The 22,102-nt window shown below is 39.6% G+C and overlaps 1 protein-coding gene across 23 annotated transcripts in view; it reads left to right on the top strand.

Annotated features, from left to right (window-relative positions):
* USP54 (ubiquitin specific peptidase 54) overlaps positions 1-22,102 on the top strand; it is a 118,626-nt gene that overhangs the window by 29,142 nt on the left and 67,382 nt on the right. For 13 of the 23 annotated variants that reach the window (XR_009696078.1, XM_061161808.1, XM_061161810.1 and 10 more), the window contains one exon: positions 10,415-10,540. The exons of 8 other annotated variants lie outside the window; for them this stretch is intronic. The gene's annotated coding sequence lies outside the window, so the exon portion shown is untranslated. Of the gene's footprint in view, positions 1-10,414; positions 10,541-12,730; positions 12,788-16,011; positions 16,128-22,102 lie in introns of those variants that run through there. 2 more of the 23 variants (XM_061161806.1, XM_061161820.1) reach the window with 2 other exon arrangements.

The following is a 22,102-nucleotide window of genomic DNA, read 5'->3' as shown; positions in this document are numbered from 1 at the left end:
ATGACATCCCATCACCTTTGCTGTATTGTGTTCATTAGAAGCAAGTTACCAGATCCAGCCCGTAGACTAAGCGTGGGGATTATGTGAGGGGATGAATAAAGTTGTATACTGTTTGAGTCATGGCTGAAGTAGAGTGTTTAGCTTGGAAAGAGATGATTAAGGGAACGCACGAGTTTTGTCTTCTGAATTTGAAAGGCTTGCATGTGTGCATGCTAGTAAGTCTCTTCAGTCGTGTCTGACTCTTTCTGAAGCCCACAAGGCTCGTCTGTCCATGGGGATTCTCCAGGCAAGAATATTAGAATGGATTGCAATGCCTCTTTCAGGGGATCGTCTCGACCCAGGATTGAACCTGCGTCTCTTATGTCTCCCACGTTGGCAGGAGGGTTTTTTACCAGTTGCGCCACCTGGGAAGCCCAAAAGGCTTACATTTATGTATAAAGAGGAAATAGTAGATCTGTATTTGATCAGAGATTAAACTAAGAGCAGTGGTTGGGAATTAAAATGTATGGCCGTATAGGATAATGTGATTTCCGTTCTTGAACATATTCTGATAGGAGGTGGGTGACCACTTAGTAAAAAGGATTATAAAAAAGTTTCTTGCATTAGGTTAGAAACTTAACTGTATGCTCTCTAAAGATTATTTCCACTCTAAGATTTTGTGATTATAAACGGGTGAGTTTCAAACTGTTAGTATTTGAGTAGTCTATTAATCACTACTTAGGAAGAAGTGTATAGGATTACATGTGTATTTGCATATATGAGGCTTCATTTAGAAGATCTAGGTTAAAAAGTTCAGAGGAGAGCTATAAATTTACACTTTTAATTATTGATTATTACTGTTCTTATCCTGTTTTTATATTCCTTTGGCTACCATGAAATGTTTACTGATACAATTTTTATTTTAAAATATTAGCAGTGACTCAGTTTTTTTCTTCTAACAAAAATCTTTTTATTGTAAAAAAATAGAAAATACAAATAAGGAAAAAATTAAGAAGTAAATACCTTATAATCTTCACATCCAAAGATTATACTAGCAATAACTATATTAACACCATGGTATAATGGTATATGGGGCTTCCCTGGTGGCTCAGCGGTGAAGAATCTGCCTGCAGTGCAGAAGAAGCACGAAGCTCGGGTTTGATCCCTGGGTCAGGAAGATCCCCTGGAGGTAGAAATGGCAACCCACTTCAGTATTCTTGCCTGGAGAATCCCGTGAACAGAGGAGCCTGGCAGGTTACAGTCCATGGGGTTGCAAAGAGTTGGATGTTACTGAAACGACTGAGCACGCACACATAATGATATATAATCTCTGTGCCCTTTTAATTTTGCATACACAAATACACACACACTTTCCTTATTTGTGGTAATATGTTCTATAGTATCACTGCAAATGCTGAATTAATGAATACTGAATTATTGCTCCTAGGGGAAATACAGGGTTAGAGTCCTATGAGCTGCTGGTTGCATTTTTGTTAACTAATCAACATGTAACCTTGTTTTATGTGTGTTTTTGTTAAGACACATTATTTAATATATATTATTGATTCATTAACATTGAACTCATGGTAAATAGCACTGTAATTTATGCCTGAATGAACCTTATCTAACACATGTATTCTTTAGAAGGCCCATCACAGCATTCTTGCACTTAGAAACACTAGTCAGCACTTCTGCACTACACTTGGGAGTCATTTTAAACAGTGAAAAAAAAAAAAAAAAAGATAAACAGTGAGATCACCGACCAAAAGCACAAAAATGTGAAAAATATTGCACTAAATAAGCCACTAAAAGGACACTTGTTTATAGTTTGAAATCTGAAGCCAGAAGGCTGCATATCTCCCTAGCCTTGGACCTCAACTGGTAATGTACACATCAGGCAACTCAAATTTTTCACCATCTGTGCATTCACATGTCCATGAATGACCGTGAAAATGTTGCAGATCTTGATTTTGAGGTTACACATGAATTTTAGTGAGTAGGAAAATTTACCTATGAGGAATCCATGTAATAAGGATTGACTCTCTGTGTGTAGTAGCTTTTCTTTTCCATTTTGCTTAATTTTATAAAAATGAACAGTTCTGAAAATCCTGTTATAACCTGTCCTTTTCACCTAACATTCTAACCATTTATTCATTCAGCAAGTTATTTATGGTTATTTATTTACTTATGTTATGCCCACTATGTGTCTACATAGTGTACTAGACTGAAGATTTGTTGTTGTTGTTCAGTCACCAAGTTGTATCCGACTCTTTGTGACCCTATGGACTGCAGCATTACAGACTTCCCTGTCCCACCGTCTCCTGGAGTTTGCCCAGGTTCATATCCATTGAGTTAGTGATGCCATCCAACCATCTCATCCTCTGTTGCCCCCTTCTCCTTCTACCTTCAATCTTTCCCAGCATCAGGGTCTTTTCCAATGAATCAGCTGTTCACAACAGGTGGCCAAAGTATTGGAGCTTCGGCTTCAGCATCAGTCCTTCCAATGAGTATTCAGGGTTGATTTCCTTTAAGACTGAGTTGTTTGATCTCCTTGCTGTCCAAGGGACTCTCTGAAGATACAGTGGCAAGTAAGATAAACAAAGTCCCTGCCTTATGGAGCTTATGTTCTAATGGGAAAGGCAGATAATGAGAAATGCCTGATAGTGATAAATACAATTAAAAAAAAAAATAAAGCAGGGTAAGGAGATAGGTGTTTGATAATTTTATTTCATTATTTTAATTTAATACACTTTTTAACAGTAAATACTGATTTTATTGGTAGTTGGCAATTTTAATTAATTTTACTGAAGTATAGTTCAATAAATTGATTTATAATGTGTTTCTGGTGTACAGCAAAGTAATTCAGTTATATATCATTTATACATATGAAGTATATAGTTATATACAATTATAAATGTAATAACTATATTTAAATATACATAAAATATATAATTATTAACATTAAAAATTTTTATTTATTTATTTTTGTCTGTGCTAGGTCCTGGTTGCCACATGTGGGCTTTTTCTAGTTGCAGTGAGTGGAGGCTAGTCTCTAGTTGTGGTGCACTGGCTTCTCTTGTTGCAGAGCACAGGCTCTAGGGCGTGCTGGCTTCAATAGATGCAGCGCACAGGCTCCAGAGTTTGGGCTCAGTAGTTGTGGCCTACAGGCTTAGCTGCCCCGAGGCATGTGGGGGTCTTTCTAGACCAGGGATCGAAGCCATGTCTCCTGAACTAGCAGGTAAATGCTTATAGTCACTGGACCACCAGGGAAGCCCGAGTAGAGAGAGACCTGATTGAAGTAAAATAGTAGCCTATGCAAAGAGCTGGGGAGTGGGCATTCAATGGAGAGAGATTTCGCAGTGGAAAAGCCTTGAGATGGGAACTAGCTTGTCATTTTCTGAGAAATGATGGGGTTTGACAGAGAGCAGTAAAGATGAAATTGTTGAGAAAAGTAGGGACTAAATCATGAGGGATTTAAGATTGAGGATCCATGGGCTTCCCTGGTGGTCCAGTGGTTAAGAGTCCCTTGAAATGCAGGGAATGCTGATTGGATCTCTAATTGGGGATCTAAGATCCCACATGCTGCCACTATAGAGTCTTCCTCAGACCATAACAAAAGATCCCACATGCTGCAACTAAGACTGGAAGCAGCCAAATAAATAAGTAAATAAATAAATAAGATTAGAAATCTGGATTTCATTCAGAGTGTAATGGGAACTCATTGGAGTGTTTTATGTGGAATAATAATATTGATTTTTTTAAAAAGATTATTCTGGTTGCTGTGTGAAGAAGTGATTGTAATGGAAGCAAGGACAGTACATACAGGCTATTGCAGTATTCTATGCAATAAACATAGCTGACTTTGTCTAGGATGATAGCAGTGTAGGTGGTAAGAAGGGATATGTTTTGAGAGTAACATCAATAAGATTTGCTGATGGACTAGTGAGGGGATCCCCTGGAGAAGGAAATGGCCACCCATTCCAGTACTCTTGCTTGGAAAATCCCATGGACAGAGGAGCCTCGTAGACTACAGTCCATGGACACGACTGAGCAACTAAACTGAAAAAGAGAGGTGTCAGGAAAGAAAGGAGTCAAGCATGACTCCAGTTTTGCCCTAAACAAGTGAGTGAATGGTAGAGCTTTTTACTATGATAGGGAAGAATGTGGAGGAGCTGATTGGTAAGAATCAAGATTTTTTTCTTTGGGGTGTGTTAGGTTTGAAATACCTAGTAGACATCCAGGGGCTTATGTTCAGTAGGAAGTTGAACATACAAGTCTGAACCTCAGGGGAAGAGATTGGAGCTGGAGATAAAAAGAATGGTGATTATGGGGTGGGGGGGAAAAAAAAAAAAGAATGGTGATTATATCTCCATTTTAATAAATATTTATCTACAATATGATTTTTTCGTGGTTGATTCATGTTCCATTCTATTGATGTGTGCTATCCTTTGTGATGAATAACTTTGTAAATTCTTATTTTAAGTGAATTCCTCTTGGGTATTTGCAATACAGTTCTAACATTAACTAACCAGAATTAGCTTAATGTTCTCATGTTAAGGGCACAGTTTCTCACAAGACTATCTGAACTTTGGACTCCAAGTGCAAATTCAGGAGTCTCCAGGATATGTGCATCTCTGATCAATCAACTATAAATTCAGGAGTTCCCCTGATTCTCTCAGGTTTGATCATTTGGTGGAGCAACTCACAGAACTCATGAAAATGCTGTACCTATGATTACAGTTTGTTTTTGTCTTGGCTGTGCCATGCAGCTTGTAGGATCTTAGTTCCCCAACTAGGGATTGATCCTGGGCTCTGGCAGTGAAAGTGCTGAGTCCTAACCACTGGACCACCAGGGAATTCCTGATTACAGTTTTATTATAGTGAAAAGTTACAAATTTGAAGCAAAAGGAAGAGATACATAGGATAAGTGTGGGAGGATCCCCAAAGCAAAGCTTCTGTATCCTCAGGATGTGTCACCCTTCTCACACATGGATGAGTGTTATCAACCAGGGAAGCTCACCAACTCAGTGTTCAGAGTTCTTACTGGGACTCCGTCATGTAGATATGATTGATCGAATCATTGGCCTGTGTGATTCAACTCAGTCTCCAGCCTCCCTCTATTTTCCAGAGGTCTGTCTGAGATCATGTGACTCAAAGCCCCAACCTCCTAGCCACACAGTACTTGGGCTTTCTAGTACTGCCAGTCCCTATCCTGAAACTATCAAGGGCCCCACTGTGAGTCACCTGGTTAGTATCAATTCAGTGTGACTGGAAGGGCCCAACATGAATAGCAGAGATACTCAGATCATTTGAGAAATTCCGAAGGTTTAGAAGCTTCCCTGTCAAGAACCAGAGACAAAAATTAGATTCTTATTATACAACTGTATTAAAACCCAGTTCAGATATTACTTTCCAAGGTTATAGTTCTTTTTTTCTCTCATTAGACAGTGATCATTTAGAAGGTCCTCTGATTTTAGTCATATTTGCATTTCTAACATTAGCACTATATCTGGCTTGGAATTTCCAGGCCAGAATACTGAGTGGGTAGCCTTTCCCTTCTCCAGGGGATCTTCCCAACCTGGGTATTGAACCTAGGTCTCCAAATTGCAGGTGGATTCTTTACCAGCTGAGCTGTAAGTGAAGACCATGAATACTGGAGTGGGTAGCCTATCCCTTCTCCAGGGGATCTTCTCGACCCAGGAATTGGAACCGGGGTCTCCTGCATTGCAGGTGGATTCTTTACCAACTGTGCTATCAGGGAAGCCTGTAATAGATGCTCAGTAAGTATTTAATGAACTAAAATATTTAAGAAATAACTCATAAGTAGATGGGAGGTTCAAAATTTCTTTTTTTTTTTTCAAAATTTCTTTGTAGAGTTGCTTTGAGATCAAATAAATAGTCTTCCTTTCTTTTTGCTTCATTCATCTTCATTTGCTCTTATTTGAATATTTTATACTTTTATGTAAATATCAAATTTACATAATAAATAAAAAAGGAAATTTCTCTTTTTAAAGTAAATTCATCAGGGACTTCCCTGGTGGTCCAGTGCTAAGATTGCATGCTTGTAATGCAGGGGGCAGTGGTTTGATCCCTGGTTGGGGAATTAAAATCCCACATGCCATGTGGCCAAAAATAAATAAATAAATATTTTAAAAAAGAAAGAAAAATGAAATTTGCAATTTAAAAAAATAAATTCAGCAGTTCCTCAGATAGCAACCTTTTCTTTTCTTTAATTGAAGTATAGTTGACTTACAATGTTGTGTTAATTTTACTGTACAACAAAGTGATTCAGTTATATATATACTTAAAAAATTCTTTTCCATTATGGTTTATCTCAGGATATTGAATATAGTTCCCTGTGCTATACAGTAGGACCTTGTTGTTTTTCTATCCTATATGTAATAACTTGTATCTACTAACCCCAAACTCCCAGTTCATTCTTCCACCACCCCTCCACCCCCTTGCCAACCATAGTCTGTACTCTATGTCTGTGAGTCCCATTTTATAGATGGGTTCATTTGTGTCATATTTTATTTTACTTATGTATTTTTAAAAATTGAGCTTTCCTGGAATTCTTCCTTCCTTCATTTCTGGCTGCATCGGGTCTTAGTTGCAGCATGCAGGATCTTTGTTGCTGCACCCAGGATCTTTTGTTGCATTTCACAGTTTTCTAACTGTGGGCTCATGGAGGCTAAGTTGCCCCACAGCCTGAGGGTTCCTAGTTCCCCAACCAGGGATTTAACCCTCGCCCCCTGGTTGGAAGCACAGTGTCTTAACCACTGGACCACCAGAGAAGTCCCTTCCTTGATTTCTTAGGTGACCCATGGGTTTTTTGGGCTTCCCAGGTGGCTCAGAGGTAAAGAAACTGCCTTCCAATGCAGGAGACTTGAGTTTGATCCCTGGGTTGGGAAAATCCCCTGGAGAAGGAAATGGCAATGCACTCCAGTATTCTTGTCTGGGAATTCTCATGGACAGAGGAGTCTATTGTTTAGCCTCCACATGTTTGTATGTGTTCCCCTCACCCCACCCTTAGTTAATTTCTAGTCTCATTGTGGTCTGTAAAGATGCTTGATATGTTTTGAATCTTTTAAGTTTGTTGAGATTTGTTTTGATCTTTACCTGGAACTCTTTATTGGGTAGATTGCTTATCTCTGCTCCATTTAGTTCCTTTTCTGAGGTTTTATCTTGTTCCTTGTTTAGAACACATTCCTCTGTCTTCTTATTTTGCCTAATTCTCTGTTTATTTCTGTTATTAGGTAGGTTGTTTAAGTTTCCTGACCTTGGAGAAATGACCTTATATAGGAGACTTCCTATGAGGCCCAGCAGCAAACTCCTCTCGGTCACTGGGCTGTATGCCCTAGGGGTATCCCCTGTGTGGGCTGCATGGGGCCATTGTATAGTTGTGGCTGGCTGACTGCTGTAGCCAGTAGGTGGGTCTGGCTCCAGGCTTAGTTGGCTGCCAGCCCAGTGGTGGACAGGACTGAATCCTGGCGTGGCTGCCTACATGGTCCAGGGTTCCCTTGTCTGGTGCTGGCCTGCTGGTATGGGCAGGGCTGTGTCTTGAAAGGACTGGCCGTGTGGCTCAGGGTGTCCCAGTGCTGCTTTTGGCTCACTGGTGGGCGAGGCTGGGTTCTGGGGCTGGTGTCAGTCTGCTGGTGGGTAAGTAAGCCTCCAATGCTAAAGGATAGAGTGAAGTGAAGTGAAAGTTGCTCAGTTGTGTCTGACTCTTTGCAACCCCATGGCCTATACAGTCCATGGAATTCTCCAGGCCAAAATACTGGAGTGGGTAGCCTTTCTGTTCTTCAGGGGATCTTCCCAACCCAGGGATCGAACTCAGGTCTCTGCATTGCAGGAAGCTTCTTTACCAGCTGAGTTGTAAGGGAAGCCCGAGAATCCTGGAGTGGATAGCCTATCCCTTCTCCAGTGGACTTCTCAACCCAGGAATTGAACCGGGGTCTCCTGCATTGCAGGTGGATTCTTTACCAATTGAGCTATCAGGGAAGCCCAAAGGATAGAGGGAGGACTCCAAAATGATAATTGTTAACACTAGTATCCTTGTGGTAGAAAAAACTCCAAAAAAATGGCTATTGCCAGTGTTTGTGTTTCCAGGATGAGCTCCAGTTATCTTCCGACCTTTGCAGAAGGCTCTCCAGGATCAGCAAGTTGTCTGACCCAGGCTTCCTTCAAATTACTGCCCCTGTACTGGAATTCAGAGCATGTGAGATTTTTTTTGCATGTCAAGAGTAGAATCTCTGTTTCTACAACTTCTGGCTCTTTCCTTTGCATGCTCCTCTAGCCTTCACAGCCAGATGTTCTGGGGACTCATCTTCCTGGTGCAGGACCCCAACTGAGGAGCCCGATGTGGGGCTCAGAACTCTCGTTCCTTAGGGAAAACCTCCGCAACTGTGATTATCCTCCGGTTTGTGTGTTGCCCACCAAAGAGAGTGTCTTTACTGCATCTCTGCACCTTCTACCCATCTGTTGTGGTTACTTAGTTATACTTTTAGTTATGGAAGATATTTTTGCCAGTATTCAGGTCACTCTCATAGATACTCTGTAAATTGTTGTAATTTTGATGGTGCCTGTGGGAGAAGGGGGCTTCCCTGATAGCTCAGTTGGTAAAGAATCTGCCTTCAATGCAGGAGACCTGGGTTTGATCCCTGGGTTGGGAAGATCCCTTGGAGAAAGGAAAGGCTACCCATTCCAATATTCTGGTGGGAGAATGTGAGCTCAGGGTCTCCCTGCTTCAGCATCACACCTCCATACTGTACTCTTTGGAGTACATTTTTTTCTTTTTAAAATTTCTTTTTTCATTTTTTTTTCCTAGTCTCGGTAGGTGAGGTCTTAGTTTCCTGACCAGGGATTGAACCCAGGCCCTCAACAGTAAAAGCATGGAGTTCTAACCACTGGACCACCAGGAATTCCCCAGGAGTACTTTTCTTTATATCAGTGTGGACTCATAGGTGTTTATTTTATACTTTGGGTTAATCCAGTACTAATTTTTCCCACCCTCAAATTGTTTCAGATTTGGCCATTGGGAACTCCTTTGGTTGTCTCCTATGTCCCTTTGATATGCCTCTGTCAATTTAGGATTTTTGTTTTCTTTTTGTATTTAGCATTTCCTTACTTTTGGACATTACAAGATGCTCCAGGCTCATCTCATGTGTTTCCTCTTCCAGACCTAAAATCAGTCATTTCTCCAAGGAACCTTGGATTCTTTTATTGGAGAACGGTTTTTGAAACCAAGGTATCAAGTCTGTAGGACTTCCCTAGTGGTCCAGTGGTTAAGGCTCTGAGCTTCCACTGCAGGGAGCATTGCTTTGATTCCTAGTTGGGGAACCAAGATCACACATCCTGCCCATGGCGTGGCCAAAAAGTTAAGAGAGAGAAAAAAAAAAATGACGACTAAGGTCTAGATGTGCTTGTTGCACCTGGGATGTCATTGATTCTAAGCATTCTCAGCTGATAGAGCAAATAAATATATGGGTATATGTGCTTGTGCTCAGTTGAGTTTGATTCTTTGCGACCCCATGGACTATAGCCCACCAGGCTTCTCTGTCCATGGAATTTTCCAGGCAAGAATACTGGAATGGGTTGCCATTTCCTACTCCAGGGGATGTTCACAACCCAGGGGTTTAACTCTTGTCTCTTGTGTCTCCTGCATTGGCAGGTGGATTCTTTTGCTGGGAAGCCCATATGGGTGTATACATATATACATATCTATAAATATTTCTAGATGTAACCATCTGTATCTTTATTTTATTTAAAAAGTTTCTTGGCCATGCCACTCGGCAGATGGGATCTTAGTTCCCCTACCAGGGATCAAACCCCATCCTCTGCTTTGGAAGCACAGAATCTTAGTCACTGGATTGCCAGGGGAGTCCCGCATCTGTGTTTTTTTTTTTTTTTTTCTACCTGCACTATAAGCACTTTACCCATCTGTGTCTTTAATAAGCTAATCACAAGTTCATTCTTCAGCTCTAATCCATTACCACATGGATAATTTTAGCCTTTTCCCCCTTATCTGTATCTTCCCATTCCAAAAGTGGGAAAACTTATACCATCTTCCATTCATTTACTTACTTATTCAACTCCAGTATACATGTATAGTGTCTTCAGAATTGTTAACCTGTATACCTGTGGGAATGTACTCTACTAGCTGGAATGTAGTGGTAATATACAGTTCCTTATGCCTTTAGGCTTACAAACTCTAGTCATTTTCAGGGTTATTTAGATCAGTACTTTTATCCACTACCCCTTCAGTGAGATTGTTTAATATGTTTGTATAATTTTATTATGCAAAATTTTGAACATATATAGAAGTAAGGAGAAGAGTGTTGAGTCCACCTGTACCCATCACCAGCTTTGTGAACTATTAAGTACATGGTCAGTTGTGGTTTTGTTTATTCTTCCCCTGCTTTTTTTTTTTCTTCAGCTAAGACAGCAAAAGAGATGATTTGTTGTACACGTTACATTCAGCCACAACTGAGAAGAGAACTAGTCCATAGTTGTCACAGGTCCAGGGCAAAGGACCAAAAGGGACGGCTTTGATACGAGCAAGGTAGGTCTCTCAAAGGTGGTCAAAGTGATCAGAATGGCCATAGATGTTCCAGATCCATTGAGAAGTTCTAGATAGTAGGCATGCAGTCCACAATTTGTACCAGCGTCCCTGGCCTCTGGCTTCCCTTGTTTCTGCTTCTGTGGCTTCCATGGGTGTACAAGTTTACCTGGACCTCTGCCTCATCTTCCTTCTTTCGCGCTTCAGCCTGCGCATTCGCTTCTTCCTCCACTTCGCTCTCATGGCGCAGAGGTTTCTCGAAAGATGGCGCTAAGGCCAAGAGCTCTTCCTCTGCTTCTCCCAAGACAACCTATAATTATTTTGAAGTAAATTCCATACATATTATTTCATCTGTAAGTATTTCCAAATGAGACTTACCATAATTTAACCAGTCCCCTAATGACAGACCTTTAGTTTTTACTCATTACAAACAGTGTAGCTGTAATATATTTTTATATTATCTTTGCAAACTATAGGATAAGTTTTTAGAATTTGAATTGCTGAAACAAAGGGTATAAGCATTTTAAATTAAGAAATACCACCAAATTAATTTTATTTCCACCAGGAGTGAATAAGAATTTATCCTTCTTCTCACCCTCACTTGGATTCACCCAAGTTTTAAATATTTGGCGTTGTGAGATATGAAAGGTGATAGTATTTTTATTTTGCATTTCCTTAATTATGGATCCCGGAGAAGGAAATGGCAACCCACTCCAGTATTCTTGCCTGGAGAAATCCCATGGACGGAGGAGCTACAGTCCATGGGGTCGCAAAGAGGCGGACACGACTGGGCGACTTCACTTTCTTTCTAATTATGAATGAGATAGGACATTTTTCCTATCTTTATTGATCATCTGTTTTTTTTTCTGTGAACTGGATATTTAAACTCTTTGTTTAAGGAAAGAAAATAAATTGGTACAAGGATTATATCCTTTCTCAAAACGTTAGTACTGTGCTGTCATGTTTCCCGTTTCCCCTGTTCATAGTTCAGGTCACCGACTCAGGAGTCGCACTTAAGTCTCTTTAATGAAGGTAAATACTTGCCCATTCTTCCCCTTTCCTCTGTCCCCCTTTTCACTTACCAAAAGTTCATTAGTAGTTTGCTTTCTTTGCACCCTGAGCACAGTCAAAATTGTTTATCAAACAGATGATTTTAAGTCAGCTTTTGAGTGAGTACTCTGGGGAAATTTGCCCAAAAAGCAACAGGAAGGATTTCTACAGACGTGTGGGGGAATGTTTGTAGTTGTTTAGCAAAGGGTGTGCCCAGCAAGTATCATTTCAGGCTGCCTCTTCATCTGTTCTGTCTTTCTACCCAATCATAAAACTTGTACTCTGACTTTTGTGGATGTGCCATTTCAGTGGCATTTTCAGCCTTATTTTTGTCAAAGTGAGTTATCTTGTCCATTCACTTTGAACATTTGTATTATCAGTGGTATTACTGTTGGCTTCTTGATTAGAGAAATGATTGTTGCATTCTGTCCTGAATTAAATGACAGTGTCAGGACTAAGAATGCCTTGATAGCCTGATTTTCATGCTTATATACTTTAAAAACAGCTATTCAAAATCTCATACACACAGAAGTTGTTTGCCAAGCATTTGAAGCCATCTAGTTTTACCAGGTGACAGCTGCTGTTGTTGATGGGAACCTAATTTAAACCACAGACATGAAACAAAGAGTGCCCTTGTTTTGCAAAGAGGAAAACTGTGATTTAAAAAAAAAAAATAACAAAAAAAACCCAATAAAAATTTATTGACATATAATTCATATAACACACAATTTAAAGTTTTATAATTCAGTGGTTTTTAGTATTTTTAGAGTTGAACAACCATCACCACAGTCAATTTTAGAACATTTTTGTCACCTCCAAAAGAAATGGTTTATCTCTTAGCAGTCACTTTCTATTTCTTTCACACCTCCTCTCAGCCCTAGGCAACCACTAATCTACTTTCTATCTCTGTAATTTGCCTATTATGGGTGTTTCATATAATTGGGATCATGCAATAGGAGATCCTTATTACTGGCCTTTTCACTTACTGTTTTCAATATTTACATGTTGTAGCATGTATTAGTACTTCATTCTTATAATGACTGAATACTATTCTGTGCAGTGAATATGTCGCATTTATTTGTTCATTCATCTGTTGATGTATGTTTTGGTTGTTTCTGAAACTGTTGCCATTCCCCTCTCCAGGGAATCTTCCTGACCCAGGGATCGAACCCATGTCTCTTGAGTCCTCTGCATTGGCAGGTGGGTTCTTAACCAGCTGAGCCACCAGGGAAGCCCAATGAGTGGGAGGAGTATTCCAGTTATTTTGGAGAAGGAGCAAAGATTTAACAGAATGAATTGGACTGTTGCCTACTTTTTGGTCTTTGATGGCTGGCCTCAGAATTGTTGTAGCACTGGTGGGTGTGTCACTTAGACGGCTGATGTGTTACAATGAGTAAACTGAGGCTCAAGGTCTTGTGGAAGTTGACTGGTTCACCATCTTGGACCTGTTTGGCTCTAATCAGTTTATGTTGTGTCCTCAGGCTATGTCATTCTTTTAAAGGTTGTGCCCTGCCCCCTTCCCTCCTGTTTCACCACCAGGAAGAAACTTAAGTCAGACCAAATATGGGCCAAACAAGATTGTCAGAGACAACCCCAAAACTAACCTTCTTAGCGTAAAACCTAAGACAGTGAGCCATGTGGCAGAGCGGTTCTCCTGGGTTCCCTTACCCTCCTGCTCTCCACCCCGGCGCCCCTTCCCAATAAAGTCTTTTGCTTTGTCAGTACATGTGTCTCCTTGGACAATTCGTTTTCAAGCCTTTGGAAGGGGTCTCCTGGCAACATCTTGACCTAGTAATCATGCCACAAAAACACTCCTACAAGCAATTTGGCACTCATCTAGCACAAAGCTGTAGTTACTTAATTTATTTTTGGTTGAGAGGCCCAGTGGTTGACATAGGGTTCTCTTTATGAGATAGACTCTCCTATGCAATCTAATCTCCTCCTATGAAAAAGAAATAAGAAAAGTCCAAAAATAACTTTTACAAGGCAGAATGTGAGTACACAGGAGAGTTTTGTGTGAAGTATTTTCTAATGGGCTTCAAAAAAGATTATAGTCCATTAATGTGAGATTGCCTATGGATCACCTCCCTTACCTGACTGAGATGAGAAGTCATGTTAATTTAGTTGCATTGTAACCAGGGTTGAAGCTCTGTAACTCTGCCCCAGTACGCTAGTTTTATTTGATTAATTCCACAGTGAATATGTCGACTTAAAAATATTCACAACCTAAAGGTTGAGAATTATATCTGGTGGAAATTTTTAGGACCTAAGTCCAAGAGGCAGCATCTCAAGTAACTCTGAGAGATCACTCGGAGCTGAGGGAAGGAGCCAGGTTATATAGAAGTTTTTCAACAAAGTGCAGGTAGTCTGAACATCAAAAAATTGTTAACTGAAGAAAGCCAGATATCCCAAGTTAAGAAATTTAGCGCTTTTCTCTGTATGGGAAGATGCAAGAATGTGGGCTCACTGTAATCATTCCTTACTTATGTAACTCACTTATCTGGAGCTGGGCTTCCTTGGTTGCTCAGGTGGTAAAGAATCTGCCTGCAATGCAGGAGGCCCCAGGTTCAATCCCTGGATTGGGAAGATTCCCTGACAAAATGGCAACCACTCCGGTATTCTTGCCTGGGAAATCCCATGGACAGAGGAACCCAGTGGGCTACAGTCCATGGGTTGCAGAGAGTTGGACACAAGTTAGCAACTAGTGCTTATCTGGGGTCAGTATCCTATGTTTTTATATCCTGAGCTTCTTTTCCTCAGGGCTCATCATAGGAAATAGTTGTAGTCTGATGGCTACAGGTACACACACACACACACACACACACACACACACACACGTATATAAATGAAAGTGAAAGTGTTAGTCACTCAGTTGTGTCTGACTCTTTATAACTCCATGGACTGTAGTCCACCCGGCTCCCACCCGGCTCCTCTGTTGATGGAATTCTCCTGGCAAGAATATTGGAGTGGGTAGCCATTCCCTTCTCCAGGGGATCTTCCTGAACCAGGGATCGATTCCAGGTTGTCTGAGCTACCAGGAAAAACATATATGTGTGTGTGTGTGTGTGTATACACATAGGAGGGCTGCAATTGCTGATGACTGTGACATCCTTGTTTATTGATATGGCAGGAAATAGTCCTTTTCTGGAATATATAACCATCTCTTAAGGACTTGATTGGAGAGCTTGACCCTGATATTTGTACATTCTTTTTTTGTATTTAGCACTGATCATAGAAATTTTGTGCCTCACATTTTGAAGTGACACTAACATCCCCATCTTCCACCAAGCACTAGGAGACCTGAATTAGAATACTAATGATGAGCAAAAGAGAAGCAACAGTATTTTTTTTTTTTTTTTAATTTGGGTACTTTCCTTATTGCAGAAGGACTACTTTAGTATATTGTTAAACTATAAGAGCTTAATTAGTTTTGGGCAGTGCCTGCATTTGTTTAGCTTTACCAATAAATCTTAATTAAATCTTTAAAGAAATCAACTCATACATTTTATCTCAACCTGTGAAAATAGAACAGACCTTCCTTCCTATTTGGCGAGGGTTCTGCTGGTGAGTTTTTTCATCAGTATGCTTATAAAACAACTCCTTTCAATAAAACTGGTTTCTAACAGGGAGTAAGTAGTACATAGAAGGGTGTGTGTTGGTCCTCTGGGGCCTTTGAGCCCTGCCTGCAAATGTAAGTTCTGGGTGGACTGATCACATGTTTGGGGATAGGACTCTGCCTGCTGATTGTTCTTGATGATATAATTTGTTTGGCCTCTTCCCTGAGAGAAGTAGGGAAGCTCTTTCACTGTCTTTACTTTTCAGGTTGGGACCCTTTGAGATTTCAAGCTTTTACAAATTGATTCTTGAATCTAACAGCTCAGTTCACACAAAAATTTTCTTTAAGAGTATCTTTTTTTAAGGTAGTTGAAATAGTTTTGCCTCTTAAAATGATTTAATTCAATTTAAGTCTAGATAGTCTTAGAATTGTGAATTAAGCATTTAAAGATTCACACTGTTATGTGTCTCCTAGTGCTCCTTTGACTGTTAGTGCAAAGGACTGTTTTTTAGTGCTAGCCCTCCATTTGAAAGCAGCTGCCAGTCTGCAGACCTTATTGTTATACTGCTGACCTTTGTCATCAGGAATGCTCCTGGAGGAAACTGACTCCTAAATGTTTTTCTTAAGCCTCTATGAAGTTTGTGATATGTCCTTTCAAGTTACTTTTGGTTAGTTTCTTAAGTTTACTTTGTGTTTAGTTGGAAGCTCCATCTTTTTAGCTTTATCATGAGTTATCAGTGCTGAGCTCCTGGTTGGTGGTAAAAAGAACTGTCCTTTCCCTGTTACCCTGTTCTGTGGGAAGCCTTTGTGGTTTGGAGTCACAGTTTCCCATTGTTGTTGGCTGCAGTCGTCTCCTCCCTCCGTACCCTTCCCTCCCCAGAGCTCCAGCTCTTCCCTTGCCCCTCCCCATTCCTGTATCTCTTGTCCCACAAATGCCCTTGTGATTGCTGAAGGCCTTTTGCTGGGAGTTGAGTCTGCGCTCTGGTAAGTGTGTGCTTCTGGTAAAACTGGATGGATGGAGGGATGTAGGGAACTGATCAGTCTTTGTGAAGTGTCACTTTTAACAGCAAAAGTTTAAACTTTGAAATTGAGGTTATAGGACTCTTAACTTTCAGAAGGCTTTTTTAAAGAAGCTGACCGTTGTTTCTGTTCTTCCCTCCTCTGATTCAATTATTAAGGCTTTAGAAAATTGATTTTTATTATTGGTTTAAAAACCCATTCTCATAGATTTTCTTGAGCTTATAGAATTAAAGATAAGGGATGTAGATTTAAATTTCCTTCAGATAGAAGATTATTTGTGATTTCTTTATATTTATTTTCAGTATTAACATATTGATGAAAGTAATAACAGAGAAAAGACCTTATTTTGTGGCTAAACTGAAAAGTAGCACTTATTTCAAGAACCGGAATGATTCTTTTTTCCTCTCAGCAGAATGTTGGCAAAATTCACTAAGATTTTGGCAATATATTGTCAGTTCTGGGAAATGGTTTGCTGAGTACTTGAGGATAACAGATGCTTCTGGGAATTATTTTTGGGAAGTTAGATTTGTTCATTAGCACCTTCTCTCTTGAGATGTGAGATCTATGATATTTTTGTAAGTAAAATATTTAATATTTTGGTGTTCAGCGTAAGGCAAATATCAGTTTCATAACGGGCTTTCTATTTCCTTGGGTTATACATTTTGATTCTCAACTTAAAAACAGTATGTGTGTGTGTATGTGTGTGTGTGTGTATTGACATTGAATGGATGATCCTGTGGTATTTTAAACAGTTATAAAGTTGTAAACCTTGGGTTCTTAAGAAGTACTGCTGATTAAAAGTTGCTTTTTATGGAAGACGATATGAAGGAAAACTTATTTGTGGGATTTCATTGAAGTTCAGTTGAGTCACTTATTCAAGTGATAGGTGCACTTGTATAATAATGAATTCCTGAGCTCCTACTATGTGACAAGTGCTAGTTCCTATGGCAAGTGCTTTGCATTTACTTCTAATTTCACAACCTTGTTAAGTAGGCAGTATTATCCCCCCGGGAAAGAGTTGTGCATGAGTAGAACATGGGTTTTACTTTTCTGGAAAATGAGAGAAATAATGCCTATTTGGTAGATTAATCATGAGAATTAAAGGATGTGCCATGTGTCTGGTGCCTAGCACGGAGTTGGTGTTCACTAAGTGATGGCTTCCCAAGTGGCACTGGTGGTAAAGAACCTATCTGTCAATGCAGGAGACACAGGGATGGGGGTTTGGTCCTTGCACTCAGAAGATCCTCTGGAGAAGGAAATGGCAACCCACTCCAGTGTCCCTGCCTGGAAAATTCCATGGACAGAGGAGCCTGACAGGCTATAGTTCGTGAGCTCGCAGAGAGTCGGACACAACTGAGGAATGGAGCACGTGGCACAAGAGGTGGCTAGTGTTATTATAATTTTACAGCTGGGAGAGTTGCTGAAGGTCTCTCAGTTGTCAGTGTTAGAAGTAAGATCTGAACTGGCTTAAAACCGGGAGTCTGGCAGCATGTTTTTGCTTGAGTATTGGGAAGGCTTCTAGAGTAAATTTCGGGGGACTCCTGCCCACCCCTCCACTCCTTTCCGTGGTGTCCTCCGTCGCCTTGCCAGTCACGCGCTCAGCACCTCACACTGGGCTTGCTTGTGCCTCTCAGTGCCAGTGCTCTCCCGGCAGAGATGAGTCAGGTCAGTGCGGTCAGTGGCTTTTGACAGAGCCATCATGCTTTCATTATTGTTTGTGCTGAAATAATTCGGGTAATGGTAAGTTTATAATGATTCATAAAGAGTGAATGGTTGTAACTGAGCATTTAAGTTAAAGAAAAAACCTCAGTGGTTTAAAAAATTAGAAAAAAACTTTGATTCTAAGATATTGAGCTAAAGGATAGTATAAGGCAACTTTATTTAATGCATAGTTATCATTTTGCTGTCTTGGTGCCTATAATTGCTGTTGATTCTCTTTCCTTTATCTGCCATTGTTACTAGTTTGGATATTAGCTGTATATGAGTAGAATGTTGTATTTGTCCTGCTGGCTATTAGGTAAAGTATCTTTCTTCTGTAGACTTTTGGGAAACAGAAGATGTGATTTAGGTATGATATGATTTAGGAAGTAGATTCAAGGAAGAAATAAAGAGGTGACTGATTATGCTTATAACTGAGTTATCTCTAAATTGAAAAATGTGTTTTAAAAAATGTAGTTCTTCATTTATTTATTTAACAATCATTGAACATTTGTTTAAGGTAAGGGAATGTAACTTTCTACTTTGTATTCTAATAAAGTACTTATGTATTGGGTAAGCACTGATTAATAAAGTTCCTGAGACAGAGTAAGTCCCAGTTGGTGGAGAACAGTATTTAGAAAATCTTTTGGGAAATGAACTAATTATAAATGACTACTCCTTTCTAATAGGGTGTGACTGTCATTAGTCATCATTACTATAACTTACCAGCTGAGTGACTTCTTCAAACAGGTTTGTTGAGTGGAGTGGATTTCTAGTATTAGGAAGTACCAGGAAGATGAGGCTGGGGAAGGATAATACAGATGACTCTTGGACAACAGGGGATGGAACTTCATGGGTCCACTTATATGCAGACTTTCTTCAATGAATGTACATATTCCTTATTAAGTAAAATGCTGGGCATATATGGAGAACAAATCTTCTATTCTGTTTTAAGGGGAACAGTGATACTTGAGGTTGGAAATATGCATGGGTTAAGACTGTGGAAGACCATTTAAGTCCTAGGAATTTTGACTCTAAGTATTTTGTCACTGAAGTTTTTTGAGCTAAATATTGATAGTGATTGTTCAGTTGGTTAGTCATGTCTGACTCTAGGACCCCTATGACTCTGTGAGCTGCAGCACTCCAGGCTTCGCTGTCCTTCACTATCTCAGAGTTTGCTCAAACACATGTCCATTGAATCCGTGATGCCATCCAGCCATCTCATCCACTGTCGTCCTTTTCTCCTGCCTTCAACCTTTTCCAACATCAGGGTCTTTTCCAGTGAGTTGACTCTTTACATCATGTGGCTAAAATATTGGAGCTTCAACTTTAGCATCAGTCCTTCCAGTGAGTATTCAGGACTGATTTCCTTTAGGATTGACTGGTTTGATCTCTTTGCTGTCCAAGGGACTCTGAAGAGTCTTCTCCAACGCCACAGTTCGAAGCATCAATTCTTTGGCACTCAGCCATCTTTATGGTCCAACTGTCACATCCGTACATGGCTACTAGAAAAACCAATAGTTGAATTGTATTGAGAATGCATTATTTTTAGAATACATTTTCCTTCATTTTGATATGGCTTTCTGTTTGTGCTATCAATTATAGTTTAATCTCATAGAATTTTTATAGTAAGTGTATGTGTGCCTGTGTTTGTGTGTATAAGAGAGAGAGGGAAAAGGAAAGAGAGACGATTGGTATGGGGATGCAGTTTTCATAATCATAGTTACTACTTGTGAAACTTCTCTTTTGTATCTGGCCCTGAGTATTAGAATTTTGTTACAGTACTCTCAATAAATCACGTTTATTACAGGTGGTAAATGACCAGAACGTGATGGAACAGGATTGGAATGTAGGTTCACCTTATTCTTCTTTATGATAATTATCATCAAAACATTTATTTATTTTGTCATCAAAACATTTATGCCTCATTTACTAAGTACTAGATACTGGGCTAATTTTACACACACACACATGTACACACACACACACAGAGTTTCATTTAATCCTTATAAGAGTTCTATGGGAGACATGTTATTTTTTAATCCCACCTCATTATCAGAGACTTCAATAATTGATTCAATAAGTTGGTCAAGATGATACAAATGTTAGGTGATAGAGTCTAAAGCTGTTCTGCTCTGTGAACTCTAGCTCCGTAACTTTTATAATTCACGTTGTATTCTCTTAGAATGGTACCTCCTGGATCTCCACTATGAGTATGGTGTTTCCTGAGGTTATGTAACGCAGTTGCTTTTAACATGTTCTTTCTACTGTCTTGCTGCCTCTCTTATGTTCATGTGTGCTCAGTTGCTTCAGTCATGTCTGACTCTTTGCGACCCCATGGACTGTAGCCTACCAGGCTGCTCTGTCCATGGGATTCTCCAGACAAGTATACTGGAATGGGTTGCCATGCCCTCCTCCAGGGGATCTTCCCAACCCAGGGATCGAACCCTCGTCCCCTGTGTCTCCGGCATTGCAGGTGGATTCTTTATCCACTGAGCCGCCTGGGAAGCCCACTGCCTCCCTTACAAGTCAGTAAATTATCTATATAGCTTTGGATCTTTGTAAGGTGGGGCTAAGTAGTGTGCAACTGTCATTTCTTAGTTATTTAGTTTGTCAGTTATAACAAAGTGAAACTTGCCTTGGTTTTTTTTTTTCTAGCTGGTTTTGGATGGATTTGTGGTAAATGACAGTTTTCCAAGTTCTCACATGAGAAAAAAATAAAGCTTTCTGTCCTTTATCAGCATAGAGTTTTTCTTGTTGTACATGATGTAATAATTTGAGGCTGCCAAAGTCCAACCCACAGGAAATTGTTTGAGTTGGGTAGCAGTATTCACTGGGGAGTTTGCAATAATCAGCCCATAAATCAACAAATAGTGTAGCCTTTTTTTATGGTTGTAGATGCTATCTCTGTTTATTTTTAAGCTTGAATCAAAAGCAAATATTGATTCACTTATATAGTCTTCATTAGACAAAAATGTCTGCAATATCTCAAGCTAGATATGGAGATTTGGGGGACTCATTTAAGGAGAGTCAGAGTTTATCAGAATGTTGGAATTGATTGTTCTAGGTACTTATCCCTTCAAACAGAGAGTTTCCTCTTTAAATAAACGTTCAGTGATTCAGTGCCTGTTATATTCAACTTCTCTGTGGAATGAAAGAGACCCTTTAGGAATATATGAGGTAGTCCTTGTACACAGGTAACTGTAATATGAGAGAGGATGGGAATGCTCATCTTGGAGTGGAGGATGAGTGAGGGGCACTTCACAGGGGCTCAGACATCTGATCAATTGATCCAGTTACATCTTCTACAAATTCATTTGTGAATGAGTGAGTAGAAGATGTAACTGGAAAATGGTGGTAAGGTCTAATGACTCAAAGTTTGTGTAAGTGCCAGACATGTTTAATTCAATTTTATAAGTTAGTAGAAGTTAGTAGTTAATTTTACTAGCAGAATATGTGAATATAAAAACATGCAAAATAGAAAAAACAAAATAAAAACATGCAATAAAAAGAAACGCAAACACAGTCATGAACATGAGTCACTAACAAAAACTGTCAAAGTAGGTCCTGCTGACTGCTTTGGTTTTCTTTAAGTTTACTATTTGTTCATGTTTTTGCCCTGATAGTGGAATAAGTGGACTGGAAAAAATTATGGGAGAGAAACTTGTGGAAATGCCATCCATTAATTTCTCCCCTTGTGAATTATAAAAATGCCATTTATTTTTTTTTAAGTACCATTTTTCTCTAGCCAAAAGACTCTTCATCACTAGAAGCCATTGAAAAGGGGAGTGGTTGGACATGACTGGGCGACTGAACTGAACTGAACTCAACTCTAATGAAACTCTCCATTAAAAAAAAAATTGTTCCTATTAAAAAAAAAAAAAAAGAAAAGAAAAGGGGAGTGGTATGGTATTTTAGGAGTCCTCTGGTGGTTACATATACAGCAATGGAGGTCTGGCAATGAGTCAGTGATGTGGTATAGTAGTCCAGTGGGGAGAGGATCTGAACTTAGCAGCAGTAGCAATGAGAACGGAATGAAAAGAAATAGAAATTGAAATCTAGCCTCCTGTTTTTAAATAGGAAATAGTTACCAATTATTAAACAGCTTTCATATTGTTAGGATCTTAGGTGTCTCAATGATTGGTTACCTCTGATCCAGAGTCCTTTCATTCTATTATAGGGAAAATGAGTTTAAATTCCAATTTTAGTTTTACTTTAAGGAAATTGTAAACTAAATATAA

This window comes from Dama dama, chromosome 15 (assembly GCF_033118175.1).
Source record: "Dama dama isolate Ldn47 chromosome 15, ASM3311817v1, whole genome shotgun sequence".
Lineage (NCBI taxonomy): Eukaryota > Metazoa > Chordata > Mammalia > Artiodactyla > Cervidae > Dama > Dama dama.
The sequence above is the reverse complement of the archived record's forward strand: the minus strand, read 5'-3'. Positions and strand labels throughout refer to the sequence as shown.